The 13,560-nt window shown below is 41.2% G+C and overlaps 1 protein-coding gene across 1 annotated transcript in view; it reads right to left on the bottom strand.

The window, feature by feature from the left end:
* The window catches only part of LOC139420413 (integrin beta-1-like), a 45,386-nt gene extending 42,354 nt beyond the window's left edge, over positions 1-3,032 (bottom strand). Inside the window, exon 1 of the mRNA XM_071170494.1 lies at positions 2,699-3,032. The gene's annotated coding sequence lies outside the window, so the exon portion shown is untranslated. The remainder of the gene's footprint in view (positions 1-2,698) is intronic.
* Between the last annotated feature and the right edge of the window lie 10,528 nt (positions 3,033-13,560).

Raw genomic sequence — 13,560 nt, 5'->3', positions numbered from 1 at the left:
AACAACAACTCCATTCAGAATATTAAGTAGAAGCCTACCTGTTGGCTCTTGTTCGTTGTAACCTATCCTCTCCTCCTTTAACTTTTAATTCAATCATTTTAATTCCATCTTCCGTTGATTAGATATCTCCTATCTTTTGCCACACACGGCTGTAGCCTGCTGCCACTTTGATGACTTATGATTGGCCAACAACAAGCTACAGTTGAAGTCGGAAGTTTACATACACTTAGTTTGAAGTCATTAAAACTCGTTTTTTAACCACTCCACAAATTTCTTGTTAACAAACTATAGTGTTGGCAAGTCAGTTAGGACATCTACTTTGTGCATGACACAAGTCATTTTTCCAACAATTGTTTACAGACAGATTATTTCATTTATAATTCACTGTATCATAATTCCAGTGGGTCAGAAGTTTACATACACTAAGTTGACTGTGCCTTTAAACAGCTTGGAAAATTCCAGAAAATGATGTCATGGCTTTAGAAGCTACTGATAGGCTAATTGACATCATTTGAGTCAATTGGAGGTGTACCTGTGGATGTATTTCAATGACTACCTTCAATCTCAGTGCCTCTTTGCTTGACATCATGGGAAAATCATGAAAGAAATTGTCCAAGACCTCAGAAAAAAGATTGTAGACCTCCACAAGTCTGGTTCATCCTTGGGAGCAATTTCCAAACGCCTGAAAGTACCACGTTCATCTGTACAAACAATAGTACGCAAGTATAAGCACCATGGGACCACGCAGCCATCATACCGCTCAGGAAGGAGAAGCATTGTGTCTCCTAGAGATTAACATACCTTGGTACAAAAAGTGCAAATCAATCCCAGAACAACAGTAAAGGACCTTGTGAAGATGCTGGAGGAAACAGGTACAGAAGTATCTATATCCACAGTAAAACGAGTCCTATATTGACATAACCTGAAAGGCCACTCAGCAAGGAAGAAGCCAGTGCTCCAAAACCGCCATAAAAAAACAGACTACGGTTTGCTACTGCACATGGGGACAAAGATCGTACTTTTTGGAGAAATGTCCTCTGGTCTGATGAAACAAAAATAGAACTGTTTGGCCATAATGACCATCGTTATGTTTGGAGGAAAAAAAGGGAGGCTTGCAAGCCGAAGAACACCATCCCAACTGTGAAGCACGGGGGTGGTAGCAACATGTTGTGGGAGTGCTTTGCTGCAGGAGGGACTGGTGCACTTCACAAAATAGATGGCATCATGAGGTGGAAAATTATGTGGATATATTGAAGCAACATCTCAAGACCTCAGTCAGGAAGTTAAAGCTTGGTCGCAAATGGGTCTTCTAAATGGGCAATGACCCCAAGCATACTTCCAAAGTTGTGGCAAAAGGGCTCAAGGACAACAAAGTCAAGGTATTGGAGAAGCCATCACAAAGCCCTGACCTCAATCCTATAGAGAATTTGTGGGCAGAAATGGAAATGCGTGTACGAGCAAGGAGGCCTACAAACCTGACTTCGTTACACCAGCTCTGTCAGGAGGGATGGGTCAAAATTCACCCAACTTATTGTGGGAGGCTTGTGGAAGGCTACTTGAAATGTTTGACCCAAGTTAAATAATTTAAAGGCAATGCTACCAAATACTAATTGAGTGTATGTAAACTTCTGACCCACTGGGAATGTGATGAAAGAAATAAAAGCTGAAATCAATCATTCTCTCTACTGTTATTCTGACATTGCACATTTTTAAAATAAAGTGGTGATCCTAACTGACAGGGGATATTTACTAGGATTAAATGTCAGGAATTGTGAAAAACTGATTTTAAATGTATTTGGCTAAGCTGTATGTAAACTTCCGACTTCAACTGTACATGCGCCACTTTCCTGAAAAGCAAGAGCAGTAGCACAAATGATACAATTTATTTATCTATCTCTCTCTGCCATGGGCCTTCTGAGTCTTTTAGGTGATCCGAAAATATTTGGCTTCGTTTGCGTAGAAGACCTTGCTCATTTGGATCCCAAACAGCTCTTTATTCAAAATGCTTAAAAATCTACATAGAACCATGAACAAAATGTAAATCTCCAATGTAAATTTTTACCTTACCAAATGATTAGATAGCATGCAAATTACTTTTACACACTGTAAATATCACTGTGGGCCAGATTGACACGCTCTTCCCGCTGTTTATTGTTTCTGCAGTGAGGATTCACCCTCTTTAAGGAATTATTTTGTCATTTATCTGCAGAAAAAACGTTGGAGCCTAAAAGCAGTAGTAAGAGTATGCAAATCTGGGAGCCAAAGGAAATGCAATTCGGTTTTGACGTTCACCAAAAAGATCCTTTCAAAAAGAGCCATCGATCACTACTCCCTCTCTACTGCGGCAGTCGCATTCCAATGTGTATGGGTCCTTCCGGACAAGTCAGTTAAAATTATATATACCCAAGACCCATGACAATCATATCAGATCCGATCCAGACCTGTGACAATATTTATAATTCTGGATCTGGACCCGCTCATGTCCCGGGTATCAGGGTACAGGTGGATCCAGGAAGACCTCTATAGACAGGGGTGTTTTTTTTTGACACCACCACCCCCCAGTAAATGTCGAACTGTCCTTAAAATATCCATCATAAAAGTCCTTCACTCATGTGGAAAATTCATAGCCTTATTGGAGAGTAAATCAATAACGGATGAAAAACAGGATTCATACAATTATCAAAATATAAATATTTACCTTATCGGCGTGATTTATTTCCGATGCAACATACGTAAATAAATGTATGCTCTTAAAAATCCCCGTTGTGATCCGCTAAACACCGTAGACACAGCAGCAATTGCTTTGTTGGGAACAGCTTTCTCCTCTGCGAAAAGTCACGGTCAATTCACTCCCCCGCGGGTCACTCCTTATTCAGTTACTTCATTGAGAAAGGGAAAAATGCTGTTTAGTTGTAAAAAAAAAAGTGTTGGCGTATGTAATATATATATATCAAATGTAATATATATATATTTAGCATATTCCCCTGGCCCCGTGAATTTATTTGTATTTTCAAAATTAGTCCGCAGGGCTCTCCTCTGAAGCTAAGCTCTGCCTCCACAGGAAATTCCATATGACGTCATGCGTTTAAGATACGCCCATATTCTATTACAGTGAATATTATGACATGCAGGAGAATAATGAACGTTCTACCAAAGCTAACACTGGAATAGCCTCTTATCAGATACATTTGTCATGTATGGATGGGTTTGTGATGTGTTTCCTTTTAGGGTCATGTTCAGTCTACAGTGCCTTGCGAAAGTATTCGGCCCCCTTGAACTTTGCGACCTTTTGCCACATTTCAGGCTTCAAACATAAAGATATAAAACTGTATTTTTTTGTGAAGAATCAACAACAAGTGGGACACAATCATGAAGTGGAACGACATTTATGGGATGTTTCAAACTTTTTTAACAAATCAAAAACTGAAAAATTGGGCGTGCAAAATTATTCAGCCCCTTTACTTTCAGTGCAGCAAACTCTCTCCAGAAGTTCAGTGAGGATCTCTGAATGATCCAATGTTGTCCTAAATGACTAATGATGATAAATACAATCCACCTGTGTGTAATCAAGTCTCCGTATAAATGCACCTGCACTGTGATAGTCTCAGAGGTCCGTTAAAAGCGCAGAGAGCATCATGAAGAACAAGGAACACACCAGGCAGGTCCGAGATACTGTTGTGAAGAAGTTTAAAGCCGGATTTGGATACAAAAAGATTTCCCAAGCTTTAAACATCCCAAGGAGCACTGTGCAAGCGATAATATTGAAATGGAAGGAGTATCAGACCACTGCAAATCTACCAAGACCTGTCGGTCTCTCTAAACTTTCAGCTCATACAAGGAGAAGACTGATCAGAGATGCAGCCAAGAGGCCCATGATCACTCTGGATGAACTGCAGAGATCTACAGCTGAGGTGGGAGACTCTGTCCATAGGACAACAATCAGTCGTATATTGCACAAATCTGGCCTTTATGGAAGAGTGGCAAGAAGAAAGCCATTTCTTAAAGATATCCATAAAAAGTGTTGTTTAAAGTTTGCCACAAGCCACCTGGGAGACACACCAAACATGTGGAAGAAGGTGCTCTAGTCAGATGAAACCAAAATTGAACTTTTTGGCAACAATGCAAAACTTTATGTTTGGCGTAAAAGCAACACAGCTCATCACCCTGAACACACCATCCCCACTGTCAAACATGGTGGTGGCAGCATCATGGTTTGGGCCTGCTTTTCTTCAGCAGGGACAGGGAAGATGGTTAAAATTGATGGGAAGATGGATGGAGCCAAATACAGGACCATTCTGGAAGAAAACCTGATGGAGTCTGCAAAAGACCTGAGACTGGGACGGAGATTTGTCTTCCAACAAGACAATGATCCAAAACATAAAGCAAAATCTACAATGGAATGGTTCAAAAATAAACATATCCAGGTGTTAGAATGGCCAAGTCAAAGTCCAGACCTGAATCCAATCGAGAATCTGTGGAAAGAACTGAAAACTGCTGTTCACAAATGCTCTCCATCCAACCTCACTGAGCTCGAGCTGTTTTGCAAGGAGGAATGGGAAAAAAATTCAGTCTCTCGATGTGCAAAACTGATAGAGACATACCCCAAGCGACTTACAGCTGTAATCGCAGCAAAAGGTGGCGCTAGAAAGTATTAACTTAAGGGGGCTGAATAATTTTGCACGCCCAATTTTTCAGTTTTTGATTTGTTTAAAAAGTTTGAAATATCCAATAAATGTCGTTCCACTTCATGATTGTGTCCCACTTGTTGTTGATTCTTCACAAAAAATACAGTTTTATATCTTTATGTTTGAAGCCTGAAATGTGGCAAAAGGTCGCAAAGTTCAAGGGGGCCGAATACTTTCGCAAGGCACTGTATATCCCTTATTGGTTACCCTCTTTTTAATGGACATTGTATGCTTTTTTAAAATGACTTTGCAAGAGGTTCTTGGGAGAATTGCTGACATCTAGTACTGCTATAATACATATTGCTGAATGGACTGACTGAGGGGTTGACAACAGTTTCCATGTGGATGTTAGAGTCTGGTTCGGGTGTACCCACACAGGCTCCATTGAAGCTGCCCAGGTCTGACTGGGACACAAAGACACTGTTTGTGCTTTACAGAAAACCTTACTGTATAAAGAATCAAAGGGCGATTCATTCTTTCTCATATTTGGACTACTCACACTCACACAACAACTTAATTGGCTACCTGTAATTGTACTGCTGTTCTGCATGGTTTTGGGTTTGAACCCAGTCCAGCCTCTTTTCACTGTTCAATCACCACTTTCAATTGTTTATTTTAGAACAATTTACTTTGACTGGTCACCTTGCTTCTTACCAAATGTGTTTTGGTTGAATTTGACCAAAATAAAATGCAAGCAAGAAAGTTATTTTGTATTCAACTATACTTCTTGTATTTAATTTATTTTTCTTTATTAAGAAAATATTTATTCTTCAGGATGGAAGACATTGGTGAACTTTCCAGTCAAACAACCACTGGCGTTACCATTAGGCAAAGTGCTTGCCTCAGGCCTCACATCATCAAGGAGCCTCCTGAGCTGGGAAAAAGAATAATATATATCTCTGCTTGAAAATAAATTTTTACAATATGGCCAAAGTCAATTATTTTGTGGCTGTGGTAACTAGTGACAACCGGATTGTCAGACAGGATGACATTCCCGAAAATTGGTCTTCTCTACTCTATGGAAAGGTGAAACTCTCACGAACACGATGGTGTTCTCCGTTTGAGGGACCACAATGGAAAAAAGTCCCTGACTTTATTACGCAATCCTGGTCACTTTCAAAAAGATTTGTACTGTGTGTATATTTGTACTGTGTGTACATATACCGGTAGTCTGAAGGTATGTACTGTGTGTACATATACCTCTAGTCTGAAGGTATGTACTGTGTGTACATATACCTCTAGTCTGAAAGTATCCGGTACAGGGCATTCCCACGTAAAAGGTATGCAGGCAATTCCACTGAATTGTTTATTTTATTTTCCAGATTTTTCTTATTACTCTCAGATATAGGACAGCCACTTCAAAACATAGTTCCTTTTGATTTCATTTCAGACAAATTTCTGTTTTTCCATGTATTAATCTGTTAATCAATACGTTTCTATGGGCTAATATCAGTGAGGCCAAAATCAATGTTTTATCACTAACTGTAAGTTGCTCTAGATAAGAGCGTCTGTTAAATGACTAAAATGTAAATATACATGTGTTACATATAGTCCTAGTAAGACAGAAAGACGCTGTTTCGCTTGCTCGGATGCTTTCTCCAGTAAGACAGTTTCAGCCACTTGTGAATTGAAGGAAAGTTGGAGGGTGCACAGTGCACTGTTGGGATGCTGGAATTATTTGGATGAACGTGCAAAGGTAACCTACTTTTTGAAGGGATTTGTTTGATAGTCAGCTGAAAACATCATGAATGGTTGTGTTCATGACACATTAAAAGGTAATACAATTTTACATGTCTTCACTATAAAACCCATATATTGTTTGGGAACCCATATACACTGTATTGTATGAGCACCAATAGGACGGGTGGGGTGGGGTGGGCGTCAGACTGGCCTCTGACTGGAGCCTCCAAATCACTAAGTAGCCCCTGCATCCAACCAAAGTGTTGGGTTAGGGTTAGGGTTAGGGTTATGCATATACTATATTCCTGGCATGAGTAGCAGGACGTTGAAATTTTGCACGCTTTTTATCAAAAAGTTGAAAAAAATGCACCCTAACTACTAAGAGGTTATTAAGGATAGGACCCGTTTTTTCAATGTTCACCAAAAAAGACATTCACAAATCGAACTGCCTGTTGCTCAGGACCTGAAGCAAGGATATGCATATTCTTAATAACATTTGAAAGTAAACACTTTGAACTTTGTGGAAATGTGAAATGAATGTAGCAGAATATAACACATTAGATTGGGTAAAAGATAAAACAAAGAAAAAAAGTTGTTTTTTCATTAATTTTTTTGTACCTTCATCTTTGAAATGCAAGAGAAAAGCCATAATGTATTATTCCAGCCCAGGCACAATTTAGATTCTGGCAACTAGATGGAAGCAGTGTATGTGCAAAGTTTTAGACTGATCCCATAGAGGTTAATCCCTGGGATCTATTTCCAGAGGAATGTTGTTCTTCGTCTTTATTTTCATTCAGCACTCTCATCAGGGTCATTACAGTTCCTTAATCACTGCCATATTGTATTCCCCTTGCCCAATCATGCAACTACTCTACAGTACATATTGTCCACTCCCAATTCCAGATGTTGACCTATCCTTCCTGGCTCTTGAATGACTATGATAATAATTCACAACTGTGGAAATGTTGTACTGTACAGAATTTTAGTCACATTAGAGAATGATTTATACAACTCTTTATAAAACTTTATTCAACTACAAGGGGATGGATTTTATTGTCTATGTTTTGTAATCAACTGTTTGTCATCAGATTTCCTTTCATCAAGAACATTATCAGGTCTTGATTGTATTTATATATCTAAACAGTAGGCCTTGTGGAACTTTCTTCCAAACGAAATACAGGATAAATAGATAGAAAATGAACCCCAGGCAGTATCTTTTATCAGCTAAAGCCAACCAAGCACATCCATAAGAACTGCCAGGTGTTTAGTACCTGTGGCCAAGTTTGCAGGCCAAGGATTGAGCTTGGGAAACAATCTATGCCTGAAGCTATCTGGTATGCAGACGTGAAGATTCTGGCTCTCATTTCATTTCTTATAAACTCGGCAAAAAAATAAATGTTCTCTCACAGTCAATTGCATTTATTTTCAGCAAACTTAACATGTGTAAATATTTGTATGATTATAACAAGATTCAACAACTGAGACATAAACTGAACAAGTTCCACAGACATGAGACTGATATAAATGGAATAATGTGCCCCTGAACAAAGGGGGGGGGGATGGGGGTGAGATGCAGTGAGATGTTACCCCACTCTTCCACCAAGGCACCGAGTTCCCCGACATTTCTGGGGGCAATGGCCCTAGCCCTCACCCTCTGATCCAACAGGTCCCAGACGTGCTCAATGGGATTGAGATCCGGGCTCTTCGCTGGCCATAGCAGAACACTGACATTCCTGTCTTGCAGGAAATCACGCACCGAACGAGCAGTGTGGCTGGTGGCATTGTCATGCTGGTCATGTCAGGATGAGCCTGCAGGAAGGGTACCACATGAGGGAGGAGGATGTCTTCCCTGTAACGCACAGAGTTGAGATTGCCTGCAATAACAACAAGCTCAGTCCGATGATGCTGCGACACACTACCCCAGACCATGTCGGACCCTCCACCTCCAAATCGATCCGGCTCCAGAGTACAGGCCTCGGTGTAATGCTCATTCCTTCGACAATAAACGCAAATCCGACCATCACCCCTTATGAGACAAAACCACAACTCGTCAGTGAAGAGCACTTTTTGCCAGTCCTGTCTGGTCCAGCGGCAACGTTGTTGCAACGTTGTTGCCGGTGATGTCTGGTGAGGACCTGCCTTTAAAAAGGCCTACAAGCCCTCAGTCCAGCCTCTTTCAGCCTATTGCAGAAAGTCTGAGCACTGATGGAGGGATTGTGGGTTCTTGGGATAACTCAGGCAGTTGTTGTTGCCATCCTGTACCGTTCCCGCAGGTGTGATGTTCGGATGTACCCATCCTGCGCAGGTGTTGTTACACGTGGTCGGCCACTGCGAGGACGATCAGCTGTCTGTCCTGTCTCCCTGTAGCGCTGTCTTAGGTGTCTCACAGTACGGACATAGCAAATTATTGCCCTGGCCACATCTGCAGTCGTCATGCCATCTTGCAGCATGCCCAAGGCATGTTCACGCAGATGAGCAGGGACCCTGGGCATCTTTCTTTTGGTGTTTTTCAGAGTCAGTAGAAAGGCCTCTTTAGTGTCCTAAGTTTTCATAACTGTGACCTTAATTGCCTACTGTCTGTAAGCTGTTAGTGTCGTAACGACCGTTCCACAGGTGCATGTTCAATAATTGTTTATGGTTCATTGAACAAGCATGGGAAACAGTGTTTAACCCCTTTACAATGAAGATCTGTGAAGTTATTTGGATTTTTACGAATGATCTTTGAAAGACAGAGTCCTGAAAAAGGGCCGTTTCTTTTTTTTCTGAGTTTAGCTTGAGTCTTATCTACATCCCTTTTTATCATATCTAATTTATCACCAATGCAAATTCACACCTACAGTTTATGCACAGATTATTATGAGCTGTAATTCAGCATTGTGTCATAGTGAATGAATCAAAGGCAAAAATATAATGATATAGTTGTTAATACATTTTTCCTTTAAACTTACATGTTTTTACTCTGTTGAGTCTCCTTGTGGCCCTTTCAGTCATTGCACAGGGGAACAGAAACATATGCCAAGTTATTGTTGCTTTTTGAAAAGTCCTGATTTAGTTGGTCTATTCTTTAATCCTACTTTTTGCATAGTAAAAACACAAATTAATACCTGCCATCTTGTCTGGATTTTGAAGCCAAACTACTACAGAGGCAATTGACAATGACCCAGGTCACAATCCCATGGAAATCATGAGAAACATATACAGAAAGACATTCAGTAGTCAGACTCAAGCCCCCACAGTGACGTACGTGTTGCTTTTGGCAGTGTGGATCAGTCTTAAGGGTCTATCAGAGTAACAAAGGTGTGTATGCACAGCAGTCTTCTAGAATATTGGACCGTTGGCATTCATACTTTCAAATTGTCAGTGCAGCTCATTTTATTTCTCCAACTGTCAACACATTCAATTGAACAGATGTGTACCGGTAGATTTTTTGGTTGGTAGGCTAATTGGGGGGAGGTGGGTGTTCGGGCTGTGCGTCCCCCAAAGATGGCGGTCTATGAGCTGGTACCTATGTCACAATGGGACACTGGACTACCGCCTCTTGGGGGGGGGGGGGGGGGGGGGTATTTATGTCTGCAATAAAGCCCTTTTGTGGGACAAAACTAATTCTGATTGGCTGGGTCTGGCTCCCTAGTGGGTGGGCCTATGCCCTCCTAGGCCCACTGATGGCTTCGCCCATGCCCAGTCATAGGAAATCCATAGATTAGGGCATAATTTATTGGGGGCGACCAACAGTAACTCAACAAAATCTTTGAAATTGTTGCATTTTGCGTTTATATTTTTGTTCAGTATAGTACCGGATCGGACCCCCCTTTGCCTCCAGAACAGCCTGAATTCTACAATATTCTACAAGGTGTTGGAAATGTTCCACAGGGATGGTCCATGCCGACGCGACGGCATCATGCAGTTACTGCAGATTGGACATTCATGCTGTGAACAGCCCATTCCATCTCATCCCAAAGATCTTCTATTGGGTTGAGATCTGGGGACTGTGCAGGCCACTCAAGTAAATTGAACTCGCTGTTATGTTCCAGGCAATATTTTTCCACTCTTCAATTATCCAGTTTTGGTGATTGTGTGCCCGCTGGAGCCAGTTCTTCTTGTTTTTAGCTGCTTGAAGTGGAACCCAGTGTGGTCGTCTGCTGCAATAGCCTATACGTGACAAAGATCGACAAGTTCTGAGTTCCCGAGATGACGTTCTGCACATTGTTGTACTATGCAGTTTGTGGCCCGCCTGTTAGGTTACACGATTATTGCCATTCTCCTGCGACCTCTCATCAACAAGCTGTTTTCGCCAACAGGACTGCTGCTGACTGGATGTTTTTTGGTTGTCGCGCCATTCTCAGTAAATCCTAGTCACTGCCATGCGTGAAAATCTCAGGATGGTGGTCGTTTCTGAGATACTGGATCCGGCGTGCCTGGCACCAACGATCATACCACGCTCTAAGTCACTTAGGTCACTCGTTTTGCACATTCCAACGTTCAATCGAACAGTAACTACATGCCTCGATGCCTTCTTTATACGGCCAAGTGACTCACTGTCTGTAAGCCAGCTTCCTTAGCTATTACGCCTGCCAAACTCTCGCCGTAGTTAACAGAACTTCAGGAAAACTGTGCCTGACAGGTGGGGGTGAAGGACACTGGGAGACTCTCAATTACATACTCCTCGCTCACTCTTAACGATCGGCTATGAAAAGTCAACTGACATTTACTCCTGAGGTGCTGACTTGCTGCACCCTCGACAACTACTGTGATTATTATTATTTGACCCTGCTGGTCATTTATGAACATTTGAACATCTTGGTCATGCTCTGTTATAATCTCCACCCGGCACAGCCAGAAGAGGACTGGCCACCACTCATAGCCTGGTTCCTCTCTAGGTTTCTTCCTAGGTTTTGGCCTTTCTAGGGATTTTTTCCGAACCACCGTGCTTCTACACCTGCATTGCTTGCTGTTTGGGGTTTTAGGCTGGGTTTCTGTACAGCACTTTGAGATATCAGCTGATGTATGAAGGGTTACATAAATACATTTGATTTTGATTTGATTTTTGCTGAATACAAGACAAGGCAAAAATGTTGATAGCTGATGGACACAAGCTGAAGAACCTTTCAACAGATAAAGGTTGCGCAACCAATGGTTGGGTGCCACGTCATCGACTGTGCAGTCTGGCACAACATTGCTATAACATAATGTTAGCTGATATGTAAAATACCTATCCAGGCGTTGCATCAGCAATGTCTGGGCAGACGAACACGACCAAGGTAAGTGCTGTACCCTAGCCAACCTACCTACATTGGTTTGAGAGTTTGAATTGTCTATAGTGTCCTTGTCTTCCCACTTGATTTTGAATGAAATTTGTCTGCTGTTCCGATTGGCTGCTGCAGCTTTTCAATTGGATGACCGTATTTGTCTGTGTTCCGGTTCAACCGAGGTACCGGGTTAACTTTGGTCCTGTTCCCCTGCTCAGACATTGCATGCATCAACCAAAGGTTGGGTGCCATGTAATTGACTGTGCCATCAGCCCTGTGATTTCAAAAACGAACTTGTATGTCTTTAGAACAAATTTCACAATTTTTTACATTGATCAACATGAAACACAATAGTGCAATGATCACTTTTAAAACAATGTAAAAGTTATTTGCACTTCTTCATGCATTATGTTATCTGAGTAAGTTTAAGTTTAGAATCAACCAATGGTTTTCTATGATTGACAATTATGCCAATGTTGAATGTTTATCCTTCAAGCTTGGAAAAGAGACCCTTAAACCCAGACTTGGACCACACACCCACCCCACTGAATAGCAGGCTAGTCATTGCTTTGCAATGCTTTGCAGTTAGCCACTGATTCCCTCCAAACCACTCATTGTTGAATGTGCAATTTCCAACTTGTGAAATGTTTGTCCAATAGCCAATGAGCACCGATACGTTCTCTAATTTATCTTCATTATGACAAGGATTGAAAAGGTTTTGCCAGTAGATTGTCAACTTGATTCATGATGATGACTGCTAGCTTGCTAGCTAAGATTTAGAAAGTGTGATGTTGACATGATCAGTCCAATCAAAGCTACTGTAGATGTAACGTGATTTGAAGTCATTTTATCTGTGGCCAATGACCTTGAGCCTTCTTGGATGCGCACTTCTAATGTAACTCTATGACAGCACCCAAGGGGCTTGAATTTTTGAGCTCTACCCGTAGATTTTGTTCTGTCACTCACCATGAGTGACAGAACACTGAGCCAATCACTGCACAACTGGAAAACATTACCAAACCCTACGTTCCGTATTTTCCACTGCCTGCCGTACCACCACAGAAAGCACCAACATTTTGGAGCTGCCTTACTCAAGAAACCAAAAAAGAGACCATGTTTGTATGCAGCTTTATTAACTCAATGACAATTTTTTGTACATTGTTTGCAAACTGATATGTGACATGTATTAATGCCAAAATAACATGTAAAACAGGCAAATATAGGTGGAGCTTTGCCTGCCCTGAATGAAGGGGTCACCACTGCTTGTAGATAGGGTTTTCGCCCTGGAAGGCACAAGAGAAACAAGGAGAAAACGTTAGAATTGTAATGTACAGTCAGTCATAATATATCTGTCACATAACATGTCAGTCGTATGACAACAGCTGCAACCTGAGACAATTTATTAGGAAAAAACACCACAGCAAAATCAGAGCCATCCATTTAGAATATCAAATGATTATGAAGCATTCTTTGGACAGATCTTTCCAACTGATTGTGCTATCACCTGAATATGCTGCTGTCATTGTGAGTGAGCATTTGTGTTGTCATCCAGGGAACACTTTTAGAAGAAATATCAACAAATGTCACAGTCACAACATGCCAATTCCCACCATACTGTAGAATTAAATATGATATAAATACTAGACTTAAACTGAAGTGTACTGGGCCTACACGTGACCCCCTGTTAATGCTTACCTCCATTTAAACTACTAACAGACAGGACAGCTTGTGTTGACAAACAATAGATATTGTGGGTTTTAATATCCCATCATATCGATCTTTCTGCACAGTTTCATCAACTGTCTTATTTGGCTCAAAGAGACCAAATGAAAGACAGAAATAATGAGATGGATGAAGAAGTGACAGTTTACAGTAAGTTGACAAACATACATATAAACAAACAGGAAACCCATGTAGGAAAACAGAGGAGAGGGAAAGTAAATACAAAC

Source organism: Oncorhynchus clarkii, chromosome 11 (genome assembly GCF_045791955.1).
Source record: "Oncorhynchus clarkii lewisi isolate Uvic-CL-2024 chromosome 11, UVic_Ocla_1.0, whole genome shotgun sequence".
Taxonomy (NCBI): Eukaryota; Metazoa; Chordata; class Actinopteri; order Salmoniformes; family Salmonidae; genus Oncorhynchus; species Oncorhynchus clarkii.
This window is presented reverse-complemented; position numbering and strand designations above follow the sequence as displayed.